This window comes from Quercus suber, unplaced genomic scaffold (genome assembly GCF_002906115.3).
Source record: "Quercus suber isolate HL8 unplaced genomic scaffold, Cork oak 2.0 scaffold_258, whole genome shotgun sequence".
Taxonomy (NCBI): Eukaryota; Viridiplantae; Streptophyta; class Magnoliopsida; order Fagales; family Fagaceae; genus Quercus; species Quercus suber.
Window position 1 is genome coordinate 188774 of NW_027069714.1, and position 14691 is coordinate 203464.

Here is a 14691-nt window from a genome sequence, read left to right on the forward strand (position 1 = left end):
CACACTAACCAGCCTAAAGATAAGGATAAACGTGACTTCTCCATAAAGCAGTTGCGCTCCAAGAACAAGCTTCGTGATCAACGTCCCAATCTGAAGTCTTACGGTACACACAATTTGAAGGGGCAGCGGCAAGTGATCACTACTGAAGGGAACGACTCCAAGATTGGACAAGAATTTAAATTCCAATCAATAACCCTGACTGTCTTCTCAGCGAGAGGCTTTGCAATTGCTAGTTCTAATTCAGCAGACGCTGTGAGAGTGCCCATCCATGAAAGCATGGAGCAGGGGGAGAGCAAGGAGTCTATGTTGAATGGTGTATCGGAATTAAAGCCAACCGGCCCCCTAAATTCAACCATCCATGACAAGACCGATTATATAGAGAAGATGGAAGCTATAATGGCTTCGGCTTCCCTGAATGTTTCCAAGGCGATCCTTAAGCGCATTGATCCCAAACTCAGACCTCCGAAACAAGTAAGTGGAGAAATTCCTAACATGGGCAAGGGTCCTAGTAGGGATTCAATAATGCAAGAAGCTGGAACTGATACCAAATTTCATATAACTGCTAAAATGGATATTGAGGGTATGCAGATGAAAGAGGGAGGTGAGTCCCTTGATTCTGAATAATCTGTGCTACAGTTTTTGTTTTCCTTTTATTGTCATTAATAATGAATATTATTACTTGGAACTGTCGGGGTGCACTTAACCCCTCCTTTCAAAGTTTTGTTCATAACTTGAAGCAGATTCATTCCCCTGCCATTTGATTATTACTGAATCCAAAGTCAGTGGCTCTAGAGTAAAATCGATTACAGACAGGTTACAGTTTGATGGGGCAATTCATGCTAACAATATCGGATACACGGGTGGCCTCTGGATTCTGGACTTAACCCAAGTAGAGGTTACTGAATTAATATGCATAGAGCAAGAAATTCATGTTATGGTGGAGGATCTATCCACCAATTTTTCTTGGCTTATGACGGTAGCCTATGCTAGCCCCAGATGGGTAGAGAGGCGCTTACTATGGGATAATTTGATGAAGGTAGTAGAACTTCATGCTCTTCCTTGGATCATTGTAGGCGATTTCAATGAGTTGCTTAGGGCTGAGGACAAATTTGGCAGTAGACCTACTAATTTGTCAACGGCAAATCAATTTCAGGAATGTCTAAATACTTGTGGCATGATTGATTTGGGTTTTTCTAGGCCGCGTTTCACTTGAACTAAATTGTCAACTGCTCACCCAAATCATCCAAGAAAGAATTGATAGGGTGTTTGTCAATGCCAATTGGAATGTTTTATATCCCCAAGCCTGTGTTAGACACCTCGAAAGAGCCCATTCGGATCACAGCCCTGTTATGCTATATTTGAGTTATGATTATGGGATTTGATACCTCCGCCCTTTTAGGTTTCAACCTATGTGGCTCTCCCATCCCTCTTTCCCTGGTCTGGTTAAAGATGCATTGTTAGGGCCTGCCAACCTTTCCAATGCCATTATCTCCTTCACAACAAGAGCTAAGCAATGGAATAGAGACCATTTTGGTAATATCTTCCATAGAAAGAGAAGAATTTGTGCTAGGCTAAAGGGGGTTCAAACAGCTTTGGGGACTAATCCAAACAATTTTCTGGTCAATCTTAAGCAGACCCTTCTCCATGATTTGTCAAATATTGAACTCTTGGAAGCCGAGTTTTGGAGTATGAAATCTAGAATTTCTTGGCTGGTTGAGGGCGATAGAAATACGATTTTTTTTTTCACAATTCAACTCTGATTTGAAGGAGAAGGAATCGCATTACTTGTATGAAAGATAGGATGGGTAACTGGATCAACGGGGAGCACGCTATTGCGGAGTTCATTATACAAGGCTTCCAGGAGCTGTTTACTACATCTCAATGCAATACCAATAGGGCTGTTTGGCAGCCCCCTTTTTAGAGATGCAGATTAACAACTGAGGAAGTAGACAAGCTTGAATTCCCTATCATTGATGTGGAATATATACAATGCTCTCCGGGCTCTTAAGCCTTACAAAGTGCCAGATCCGAATGGGTTACATGCGGGGTTTTTTCAACGATTTTGGCCTGGTGGGTCCCTTGGTCAAGGATGAAATCAAACAAATATTCAATACCATGAGAATCCTAGAGTATCTCAATCAAACATTGATCACCCTCATTCTTAACCGCAGTAGTCCGGAGGCAATCAACAACTACCGCCTTATCGGTCTTTGCAATACGGTATACAAGATCATAACTAAGCTCATTGTGGCTCGACTTCACCCAGTTCTGAACTAGCTTGTCTCTCCTCTACAAACAGCTTTTGTACCCAATAGAAAGGGTGTGGAAAATGCCATTATTGTTCAAGAACTAGTCCATACCATGTCAAGGAAGCAAGGCAGCAAAGGCCTCATGGCTATTAAAATCGATTTGGAGAAAGCTTATTAGAGATACTTTTCTACTCTACAAGTTTCCAAACCATCTCGTCTCCCTAATTATGAGTTGTCTTTCATCTTCCACCATATCCGTGCTTTTTAAAGAAGGAGCTTTGGAACCTTTCCAGCCATCTAGAGGCATTAAGGCAAGGGGATCCTTTCTCGCCTTATCTTTTCATATTATGCATGGAAGTCCTTGGTGCTCTCATCGTTGAGAAATGTGAAGAGAAGTTGTGGGACCCGGTATCGGCTTCTAGAGGTGGGTGGCTTTTTCACGTTTATTTTTTGCTGACGATCTTGTTCTCTTCGCAAAGGCTGATGTCAAAAATTGTATGACTGTAAGGAATGTTTTAGATACCTTTTGTATGCTCTCTAGTTAGAAGGTTAGTGCTGAAAAGTCTCAGGTGTTTTCTTCTCCTAATTTGGCTCAACACAGAAGAGAGGAATTATGCAACATATTAGAATTTCGGTCTACCCCTTCCCTAGGGAAATATCTGGTTTTTCCTCTTAAACACACTTCAACTCCCCAAGACTTCGGTACTGTGATTGATCAAGTTCAGAATCGGTTGGCAAGTTGGAAATCACACCTCCTTTCTTTTGTTGGGAGGCTCGTTCTAATGCAAGCTACACTTTCCACCATTCCGAATTATGTCATGCAAAGTGTAGCCCTACCATCTATGATCACCTAATCTATTGATAGATTATGCCGAAATTTCATTTGGGGCACCACAAAGCACACAAAGAAATTACACTTAGTCAGCTGGAAGAAAATCACCAAGGCCAAAAAAGATGGGGGTTTGGGTCTTCAATTAGCAAAGGAGAGGAATATAGCTTTGCTTGCCAAACTCAATTGGCAATTCCATCAAGAGAAGGATTCTCTTTGGACCCGTGTGCTTGCTCACAAATACAAATATAGAAGAAGGCAGAACCTATTGAAACCAAGATCTTGTTCAACCACATGGGCAGCTCTTAAGAAAGGTGAACCAATCTTCATGAAAAGCACTAAATGGATAGCATGTATGAATAGTGGATTATCCTTTTGGCATGATAAATGGTTGAATGATGGGCCGTTGATAAATCTGATTATAGGTCCTTTTCAAAGAGGGGAGTGTAGACACCCCATTTTACAACTTGCATTTAATCAACCGGTAGATCTTTAGATTTGTGATACAAAACAGATCTTGATGCTCTAATGATCATAATGGTATGTCATGGGTTTTGATCGAACCACCTGATCAAAAGTTATCATACAAAAAATTTTCAATGATCATGACTCCCCTACACGATGGGCCCGATCACGTCCTATATTAAATACTTAATTTTGATTGGTTCTCACAAGAATTAATTAAGTGTGATTTTTGATTGGATTTCATTTTATTTCATTTTTTTAAAGAAATAAAAAAAAAAAATGTTTTCCTTTATGCCATCTTATATGCTCTTTTGAAAAAAAAATTTGGAAATAGAAAAAGATATAATCCATGAAAAATTCAAAAAAACAGACAAATGCTCAAAAAAACGTCATTATCTTCAGCAGCAACTTGAATCACATTTTTGGCTTGGAAAACGTTGAAATTTAGTTTTCTCTATTTCTATTAATGTTGTAGAGAATTAAATTTCCTTTCATAAAACATCAATCCCGAATCAATTGAAATTTTGAGCAGAAAGTTATGGCCAAAATACGAAACAGGTGCAGAAGATAACACAAATTCAGCATCATCTTCACTCATCTTTCAAAATTTCAAATGGGGATCAAACTCAAATTAGTTCAAGCTTATCTAATAGGCTTATCCCTTCCTTTAGCTTCAGAAGAAATTTTTTTTTTTTGAAAAATAAATAGGATAAGAAACAGATACATCCTGTGAAAAATTTCAAAAATGCTCAAAAAATGTTACTATTTTCAACAGCAATTTGAAACACATTTTTGGCCTAGATAACGTTGAAATTTGGCTTTCTCTATTTCTAACAAAGTTGTAGATAATTGAATTTCCTTTCAAAAAACACCCTTCTCGAATCAATTGGAATTTTGTGCAGAAAGTTAAAGTCAAAATACGAAGCAGGTGCAGCATCATTTCAAAATTCAAATGGAGATTAACACCAAATCCGTTCCAGCTCATTTAAACAGGTTATCTCCCCCCCCCCCTTTAGCTTCAAAAGAAAGCTAATAACTTAGTTTTAAAGCTAAGCCATCCCTTCCCCTATAAATAGAGAAGACCTCTTCCATTTTCTGGACCCCGAATTCCCTCTAGAGAGCTAATGAGAAAGCAGAAAAGAAAAGCTGTTGTACAACCATTGTTCCTACTTTGGTTGTAGTTTAGTACTTCCTTGCTTTCTCCCTAGCCCTTTAAGTGATCACTTCCTCTTTTTTTAATTTATGTTCTATGCTGGTAAGTAGTTAATTATGTTCTTAACTTTCTACACAAGCTTGAATAAATGTTTAACAAGTCATTATTTGTTTTTTTTTATGATATGCTTGGATGAACATGCCTATATGTCTCATTGTTATTCCTTTTACATGCTTAGATGAACACTTCTAGGCTAATACACAATTTTTCTCTTGAATGCTTAGATGAACACTTCTAGGCTAAAACACAACTTTCTCTTCAATACTTAGATGAACATGTCTAGGTAATTGTTTTACTTTTTTAAAAATGCTTGAACGAACATGTCTAAGTATTTTGATTGTCTTTAGATAAACATGTCTAGGGATTTTTCTTTACTTCTTTTCATAATTGCTTGGATGATCAAATATGCTCAAATGTTTTATTTTTATTTGTTTCTCTCTACAATTATGTTGATGACAAATAACATGACAACTTTGTTTTCTCTTCACATGCTTAGATGAAGATGTCTAGGCTAGGAATTCTTTACTTACATTGATTTCTTGAATGAACATGCCATTACTTTAATGTTTTCCTTACATTAAAATTGTTATCTAACAAGTTTCACTTTTTGTGTCTTTTTATGTCTAATTCCCCTAACACATATTTGTTTACAATTCCTACAAATTAAGATGTTTATATGACATGTTGTTTGTATTTGTTTGACATGACATGACATTGGCCACCTTAACCTAGGAGACCTGTTTTACCGGGTGAGATGGATGCTTAATCTCTTCCCATCTCGTAAATTAGCCTCCAAACCAAGATCAAGGGTTCTAAACTATGCTTTTGCACATGTAATTTTACATTTTTTAGAATGTAACTAGGAAATAAAGCAATGTAATTTACTTTTCTTAGATTGTATCTAGGACAAAAAAGCATTGTAAATTTTTGTTACAAAATCTGATGTAAATTGTAATATACATTAATACAATAGAAGTATTTTTATTAAAGATTTTCTTATTTTCCCTTTTAAATTAAATAAGTGGCGACTCCATGTAAAACCCACGATCTAGGGGGGACTACATTTCACAGGGAGGAAGATCTTTTGTTGAAGGATATTATTCATCATAGAGATTGGAGTCTTAATGGACTTTCCTTTGCACTCCCCCCTACCATTTGTCAAAAAATCAAAGCCACCCCCTTCCCCTTGGCTGCTAATAGTATGGATCGCATTAAATGGGCTTCCTCACCCAATGGGAACTTTGAGCTCAAAGAAGCCTACAAGATGGCTTGTATGGACAATGACAACTATCCATACGGATCTTTTAAAGGGCAGTGGGTTTGGAAGACGATTACTCAACCTAAAATTAAATGCTTTTTATGGCAATGTCTCCATAAAAGCATACCAGTTAAAGAAGTCCTTGCTGCTAGAGGCCTCAACGTTCCCCTTTGTTGCTCGATTTGCAACTCTGCAACAGAATCAATCTTGCACATGCTCAGAGATTGTCCTCATATTAGAGCTTTTTGGGATTCCTTCCCTCCTCCCATCCACTCGAATTTATTTTATGGTGCAAACCTCTCGGACTGGCTCAAAATTAACTGCACGTCCCACAAGGCTGCTGGTATTGGCATTAATTGGGGAATTATTTTCCCCTTTGGAGTTTGGAGTTTATAGCTATGGCGGAATAGGGTAATTTTTAGGGACCATACCACTCTTAAACCAGTCATGGCAAAAACATTAGCCAAAGTTTCGGAGTTTGCTTACCTTGGACTAAACGAAAGGCATAAACGCACCACATGCTCCATTCAAGTACGTTGGTTCCTCCTCTAGAAAACTGGTTTAAGCAAAACTCTTACGGGTCTTCCTTGAGTAATCCAGGCAAAGCTGGTGGTGGTAGTATTATTAGAAACTCCATTGGGAACTGGGTGCGTCGTTATGCTCGAGCTATTGGTCATACCACCAGTGTAGCAGCAAAACTAAGGGCGCTAAGGGACGGGATCAATTTATGCATTGATTTGAACTTGACTAACATGCTGATTGAATTGGATGCGAAGATTGTGGTGTACCTGTTACTAAAAGGTGAAGAGAAAACCCATGGAAATGGCGTTCTTATTGCTAATTGCAAAGAGGGATTAAAGAAAATTCCGAGAGTCCGAATTCAATATTGTTATAGAGAAGTAAATAAGTGTGCCGATGCTCTTGCTAGGAGAGGCGCCTTACTTTCTCAAGATTTTGTAATTTTCCATTCCCCCTGCTGATGTTGCTCTCTTAGTTGGTTTTGATGCTGTGGGAACCATGAATGAACGGTTCTAATCTGTTGTATCTGTTGTTTCTTAGTTAATCTCAATTGCTCTGTTTACCTAAAAAAAAAAAAATCCAGACAAGACCAAATACAAATACATTGAAAATGTTCTAAAATGAAAAGGAAAAGAAACATATTATTGAAAATGGAACAAGGGAGGGAAAACAAGGAGAGACTAGAAAGGAAGAGACTCATGAGTAGCTGACCACTAGACCACAAAAACTTCAATAGCACCATCTAAAGCTCCACCATTTGAACTCACCAGCTCCTGTGATTGTTGTTTGTTGGTACCAGTCAAAAGCTTCAACCTCATGTAGGTTGTGCCACCTTAATAGTTGCCCTTATTATGATGTTAATCACCAGAACACTAGTAAGCACGTTTTGCAGCCAGAACAAAAAGCTCCCAAGCACATTTAAAAGCCAAGAATGACAAAATGAGATGATTATAATGATTGGGTCGGCATACCAAAAGACAGCTTGTGGGAACACAATAGAGGCCACTAATAAAATTGTAAGACGAGGGTCAAATTTTCCAAATCTTACAATTAAGTGGCATGTATTGAGTTTGAGGGGTACTTTTATGTAGGTGAAAGAGGTGAAGGGAAAAATGAGCAAGAGACTAGCTAGAGTAAGTACCCGTTTGTTTCAACTTTTGAAGCCCAAAAGTTGCCTTTTCAAAAAAGCCAGCCCAAAAATAGTGTTTGATGAGTATAAAACGCAACTTTTTTGGAAAAAGTTGTTTGTGAAGAAACACGCGTTTGAGTTTTGAAACAGCTTCGGTCCATTTTGTAAAAGTTGGTGTGGGCATTTAATATATATCTATTGGGGGTGAGTTCAATTACCAAATTGCCCTTCAATAAAGGGCAAGGTGTCTTCTTCAGAGTCTCATGCACAGCCTCATTCCTCTCATCTCATCTCTCTGCTCTGTGCAAGCCAGCTCCCTCACGCCTCTCATCTCCTCTTAACTCTGCCCTCTCCGTGTGCTCACTGTGCTGCTACAAAGGTCCTCTCCGTGCTACTCTGCTACAGAATAAACGCTACAAACACAACAATCTTTCTCTCAAACATCTCTAAACTCAAGCATAATCAGATTATGAAAATACAAACTCAAAAACACAATTTTAAAATTAATCAAATAAAAAAAAAAAAAAAAAAAAAAAAAAAAAACACAATTTTAAAATTAATCAAATAAAAAAAAAAAAAAAAAAAAAAAAAGACAGAAGACAGAAGCCATCTGACCCATCTGAACTGGGTTGGGGACGAAGATGAGCAACAGCATGAAGATGAGAGCTCCCTGGAATGTTCTTGAATGAGGGAGAAAAGGAAAATTTTCTTAGTGCAGAGAGAGTTTTGGAATTAAGTAAAAAAAAAGAAGAGAGAGAGAGAGAGAGCTTGAGAAAGAAAGAGAGAATAGAGCTCCCTGGAATGTTTTGATTCTTCTGAATGAGGGAGAAAAGGAAAATAAAAGAAGGGGGTAGAGATAGTGGAGACGTGTGTGGAGGAGAGAAAAAAAAAGAAAAAAAAAAAGAAAAAGAAATGAAACATATGGCTGAAAGTGACATGAAGAAAGGAAAAATAATATAAAAAATAAAAAATTCTAATTAAGAAATGCTATCGTAATATTTTCACAATATTTTCACAATAAATTTTAAGTAACAGATTGTTATTAGTTAATATTGGTTAGTAAAAAAAATAATTTCAGTGGTGGATTCAAATTAGAACTAGTAACAACTTTCCACATAAATTTTGTTGTGAAAATATTACAAAAAATGTTGTGAATGTAACACTTCTCATAATAAATTTTACACAGTAAGTTATTATTGGTCATTTGGACCTACTTATGACATTATTATTATTTTTATCTACTATTAACAACTTGTCATATAGACTTTATTGTGAAATTTTTGTAAAAATGTTGTGTCCATAACTTGCATTAAGAGAAAAAATAATTTTAATAGTACGTCCAATTAAAATCAGTATCAATTTTTATCATAATATTATCACCATACTTTCACAATAAATCTTAAGGGATAGGTTATTATTAGTTAATATTGGTGAGAAAAAAATAATTTTTTTAGAAAGAAAAAAATTGATTTAAGCATATGAAGTAGTTGATTTAAGTATGAAATAAACTCACATCCAAAAAAAAAAAATGAAATAAACTCCCTTATATATACATTGTCCTTTTTGGTAATTTATTCCTCAAACTGTCACTTTTATAAGTGCTAGCCAAACACTCAACTTTTTCAAAAAGCACTTTTTAACAGTTTTTACCAAACACTTAGTTTTTTAAAAATGCACTTTTTCATTATGCACTTTTTGAAAACTTCACTTTTTTATTATGTACTTTTACAAAAAGCTGAACCAAACTCACCATAAAACTCTTATTCCAAGTGGGAGCACCAATTGTGTTGAAGGGTTCCCAATCTCAAGCTCTTCCTACTTAAGATTTTAGGATGTTTATCGCAAAAAGAAGTGCGTGCCTTAGATCCATGTAGTACATCTCAAACCTGTGCTAGCTTCCTTGCCTTGTGATTCAAATCCAGACATTATATGGTAGTATCTTTTTTCTTTTGACAAAATGGCATTTATACTTGAGGAGCCGCGTGGTTGGGGTTGGAATGAATGGGGCAATTTTTTTTTTTTGTTGTGGGGGAGGGGGGTCGTGTATCTATAAGTAGTTAGAAATTTGAGAAATTTACCTCTTTTTTTTTTTCTTTTTTTCTTTTTTAGTTTCAACTTATGCCATTCGTTTCTAATTATATCAAATTTACTTCAAAAGAAAATTTGAATACTATTTCAGGACCACTCTATGTCAGAATTTTTGTCAACCGCATACCCAACTTTATGTCAATATTTTGTCAACTTTATAAATTTTATTATATTTATCTAAATTTTTTATTAAATAGGACCTGATTTATTTTAATTTTAATAAACACATAACAATACTTTTTAACATTTGCCCCAAATCCGTGATCAAATAATAGGGGCCACCTTTTAAAGTAGATTTCTCAAATTTGTCTCTCCACTTCAAAAGGTCCCCATTATTCTCTCCTAATTGGGGTCCTCTTCTCCCAGTTCAATTGTCCCATTCTAACCCCAAGTGGGACCTTTTCTTCAATAGGGGCAAATATATAGTGGAGCACTCTTTAGTCTTTCTCCCAATAAAAATGAAGGTTCACTATTCTAAGAGCTGACTGGTAGGTCCCAATCACAAAGTAGAGAGCATAAGTTTCAATTGTTGCTCAATAAGTAAGCCCGTGTCTAGTCTCTTAGAGATTTTTTTTTTCATAAAAGAAAATGCCCTAACAAGAAATTCTTATGGGCCTTAACCTCCATCATCTAGCCCAAGTGGTCATGTGAAAATGGGCTTTGGTACTATGCTGAGAGAAAGGTAATAGGCCTAAGATCATGTGGCCCAAGTAGTTGGGGTTCCTCAAGCAGTACGCACGAGAAAACTTCTACAACGGGATTTTCCTCATTTTTCTGAATTCTACTTTCTCCCAAGTCCCAAACCCGGAGCCCTTTACACCATGAGACCAATAGGGAGTGGTTTTTCTCCATGTTTAACGAGGGGATCTCTCAACCTTACTCTATAACCTAACCATGTTTAATACCAATGCCCAGACTCTATCTTTTGCAACCACACCAACACACCCTGGCCTCTCCACCCCCCACACCACGCAGATCCTAAACCTGCAGGGCCGGGCCTTGGGCATGGTCCCTAAGTTAGGGGCCCCAATATTATAAGGTTCCCAAGTTTTAATTAATAATTGGTTTTTGTTTATAAATGAGTCTCACTCCACGAAAGCCTCCAAAAAAATGATCAATAAAAATCCAAGTCAATTGAATTTAAAAATTGTTTCACAATAAAAGAAAAAAAAGAAATGTGAGTGTATCAAATTATCATTGATGATAAATTTATCATAATGACTTCTGTAAGGTCATAATTTGGTTCCTAAGCCCAAAAGGTAAAAAGATCTAGGTCCAAAGAGTCCAATACAATGAATTTGTAGAGAGTGAGTTAGAAAACTAGGTTTTAATGAGTAGGGTAACAATTATAATGGATCCATATGAAAAAAAAGTAAAGATAGATTGGTTTTATCCAAAGAAAATCGTTTTCGGCACAATCTGAGAAAATCAATTCTTATATATATATATATATATATCTTTTTTGAATTTGGTTACAAGTTCGGTTCTTATTCCTATAGTGTTTTTCTCTTAATTCCCAATTCCTTTTCCTTAGGGTCTTCTTTCTATTTTATACTATCTTCTTTCTTTCATCTCCACCCTCCACTTGTAAATTAGATCACTGGTGTTGATCCTTGTCTCATCAGCACCTTCCTGAAGTTTTTGAGAGTAACTGTAAGGCTGAAAATTACGATTCAGGTATCACTTCCTCATTAATGCGGCTAGAGAGTTAGCTAGAGAGCATTCAATTTGGGGGGGGGGGGGTAGCAACTTTCTCCTAGATATTTCATGATGTGTATCCTTATCAATAGAATCTTTCAGAACATTGCCCTGGATGGTAGACCACACATTCGGACCTCTGCTTTGCTCAGCTGAGGAGGCATTCCTCTTCGGACCACCTTCTTGGACTCTTATGACCAAACTCCACTTCTTCATTCACTAACACAAACTCCCATGACAATGTTTACCCATCCTCAGATTGCTGGCTATCCTCGAATTAAGCCCCTGGCCCAACATATATATAGATATATACTACTGGGCCTATCACACCTACAACTTCATATTTCAATTTTTATAAGTCAATCTTTCACATGATCTACACATTAGATTGCAAACATGAATTAAAACTTGATCAAAAAATATTCTTTTTTGCGTGTCTAATTTCACACATGAACCATGATATTTGATTCTCTATATAAAATTGCTCTTGGTTTGGTTAGTATTACTATTAATTCAATAAATTATGTATTGAATTCATCTTTTGTCTTGGCAAGTTGAGAATATTATGTGATTATAGTATTAAATTAAATGAAATTGTAATAGTGTTTTTGATAAATTAGATTATAATTTATATTGAAAATAGTGTTTGTTATATGTGAATATTTTTTAATTAGAAATGTCTAATAGAAATATCGACTTGGATATGAAATAAAAATATATAAAAAAGAGTGACAAATATAAAAATTAAATGAAACTCACATAAGCTCCCTTGATAAATCTATCGATAAAAATATAAAAATATAAGATAATATTTATATGAAAATTTATTATAAAAAAGTTACAAAATAATGAAATAATATAATGGAAAGATAAAAATGACAATAATCATAATGATGTTCAAATTGTATTACAACAATTCTTGGCTATATAAAAATATTAAATTATTTTCCAAATGCATGTATCACTTATAAAAAAAAATTTGACAATACTTGTTACAATTGTTTAAATGCAAAAATAAACTTTGTCAATATTAAAATTGAAAAAAAAAAAATGAATTCAAATAAATTATATCACAAAGAGATTAAGTAGATTAGTCATATTATCAATTGAAAAAGTAGATGTTAGTAAAACCTAAATATAAAAAATTAACTAATAATTTTACATTTCAAAAGGCAAGAAGAATGAATTGTAAATAAAAATTTTATAATATACAAAATTAATAAATATTATTTAAATAAAAAAAGCACCGCTTAAAGGTTAAAATTGTTGTCTTTTATGCCTCAAATTGTTTTTGAGTCAGATTTGGCGCCAACCTTTAAGTCATTTCTAGCTCTACCATACTGACAGTTAACCCCTCCCCTCAGCCAATACCCCCAGAGATTTCCTTTGTTCTTAGTGAAATTTCACTCTCTAGAGGTAACCTCCTTCTCTACAACCAGGCATCAATTCAATGATCTATTGGCCTTTGAAGGACAATTAAAACCTCATGCAAGCATCAAGAACAGAGTTAAGCTTTTATCAAAAAACAAAAAAAAACATAGAGTTAAGCTACAAGCCGTTTTCTCCCGTACCAAGACTAATTGTGCTTGTCATGTGGTTCATCAGAGACTTTACCAGTTGAGCTAATTAGAACCCACCAATTAGTTAGTTATTCTTTCTCTCTCTTTCTTTCCCTCTTTTATGTATATAAATAGTTCAGTTCAATGAAATTTCTCAGTTTTTGATATATATGTTTGTTCGCACTCAAGTGTTGGAAACAGTCACAAATCTGAACCAAGAAATTTGATGCAATGTATGCCAATTTCTGTCTTCACCATATGCGGAACAACCAAACACAATATCTTCATCGAGATAAAAACACTCTTTCTCCACCATCAATCTTGAGAATCATTCAGTCAGAGATGGGCATTTGAGATTTTGCAGAGGCAGAACTTTAGTTAAGATATCAGGCTGAAGTATACTAAATCACATGCTTTCTGTAGCCAGAGCAAGTCATCCGAATAAAAAGTTCAGTGATCAACCAAGCCAAAAGAGGATCCTAAGGAAAGCCATACCAGCTTTTAAAATCTTTAAGAGACTCTTAATCCAATTGATGATCCTTCAAGAATTAAGACAATTTCAAGCTTTCTTAATAGAGCTGCCCGGTAGGAATCTTCCAAGTGGTTTGTGAGTCTGTTTATAGGATACATCTGAAACTTGATGCCTCCCAAAATTTCTTTAATAAATCCTATTTCAAGATTTGATGTTAAAAAATTCCTCAGAATAGCTGCAGCCACACAAAATCCCAAAAAATCCAAGATTATTCCAGAGAAGGTACAATAATTCCAATTAATCATCACCTGTTAAAGGAACTTAGTGAATTAGACCCAAAAAAGAAAAAAAAAATTGCAAATTCAAACACACAATCTGAAATTAAATCAAGCTAACTAAATAAGTACGAAAATGTTAGTACACCAACAGCCCTTCAGATACTTCAACAAATAATTCTTGTTAACTATTAAGAAGCATCATGTCATATAGTCAGAGCTGCAGAGCACCCACTCAAATGCCAAATACTATCATACAATCAATTTGCAAACTCAGCCCAAAATTCAGACAAAAATAATCAGATATTGTTTAAAACCGCTTTAAAAACCATCAAAATTACAAACTTGAATTTTAAAAAGACAAACTGAGAATTTAGACATAGAAACGGAAGGGGAAAAATATACATATATACAATGAAAAGGACCATTCTATTTGCAAATGATATAAATTTCACAACAAAATTTAGAATAAATTAATCAATTGAAAGAAACCACAATGACCACAAATGCCAAATACTATCATACAATCAATTTGCAAACTCAGCCCAAAATTCAGACAAAAATAATCAGATATTGTTTAAAACCGCTTTAAAAACCATCAAAATTACAAACTTGAATTTTAAAAAGACAAACTGAGAATTTAGACATAGAAACGGAAGGGGAAAAATATACATATATACAATGAAAAGGACCATTCTATTTGCAAATGATATAAATTTCACAACAAAATTTAGAATAAATTAATCAATTGAAAGAAACCACAATGACCACCCTGAAATTTTCTCTACCCTGGTTGTTAGTATTGCGTATAGCAGGCAAAACTGCCAAAAAAAAAATTTTGATGAGTTTTCATTGAAAATAAAAACCATAAAATATACATTAAGAAAAGAAAAGTTAGGAGTATAATTTAAACAATATTTATGACATGCCATCAGTG

The 14691-nt window shown here is 35.1% G+C and overlaps 1 long non-coding RNA gene across 1 annotated transcript; it reads right to left on the reverse strand.

Annotated features, from left to right (window-relative positions):
• Positions 1–6831: 6831 nt before the first annotated feature.
• Positions 6832–8510, reverse strand: LOC136070758 (uncharacterized). Its single transcript, XR_010631986.1, has 2 exons — positions 8278–8510; positions 6832–8075 (listed from the first exon to the last, which is right to left on the reverse strand). It is a non-coding gene; the product is annotated as an uncharacterized LOC136070758 (long non-coding RNA).
• Between the last annotated feature and the right edge of the window lie 6181 nt (positions 8511–14691).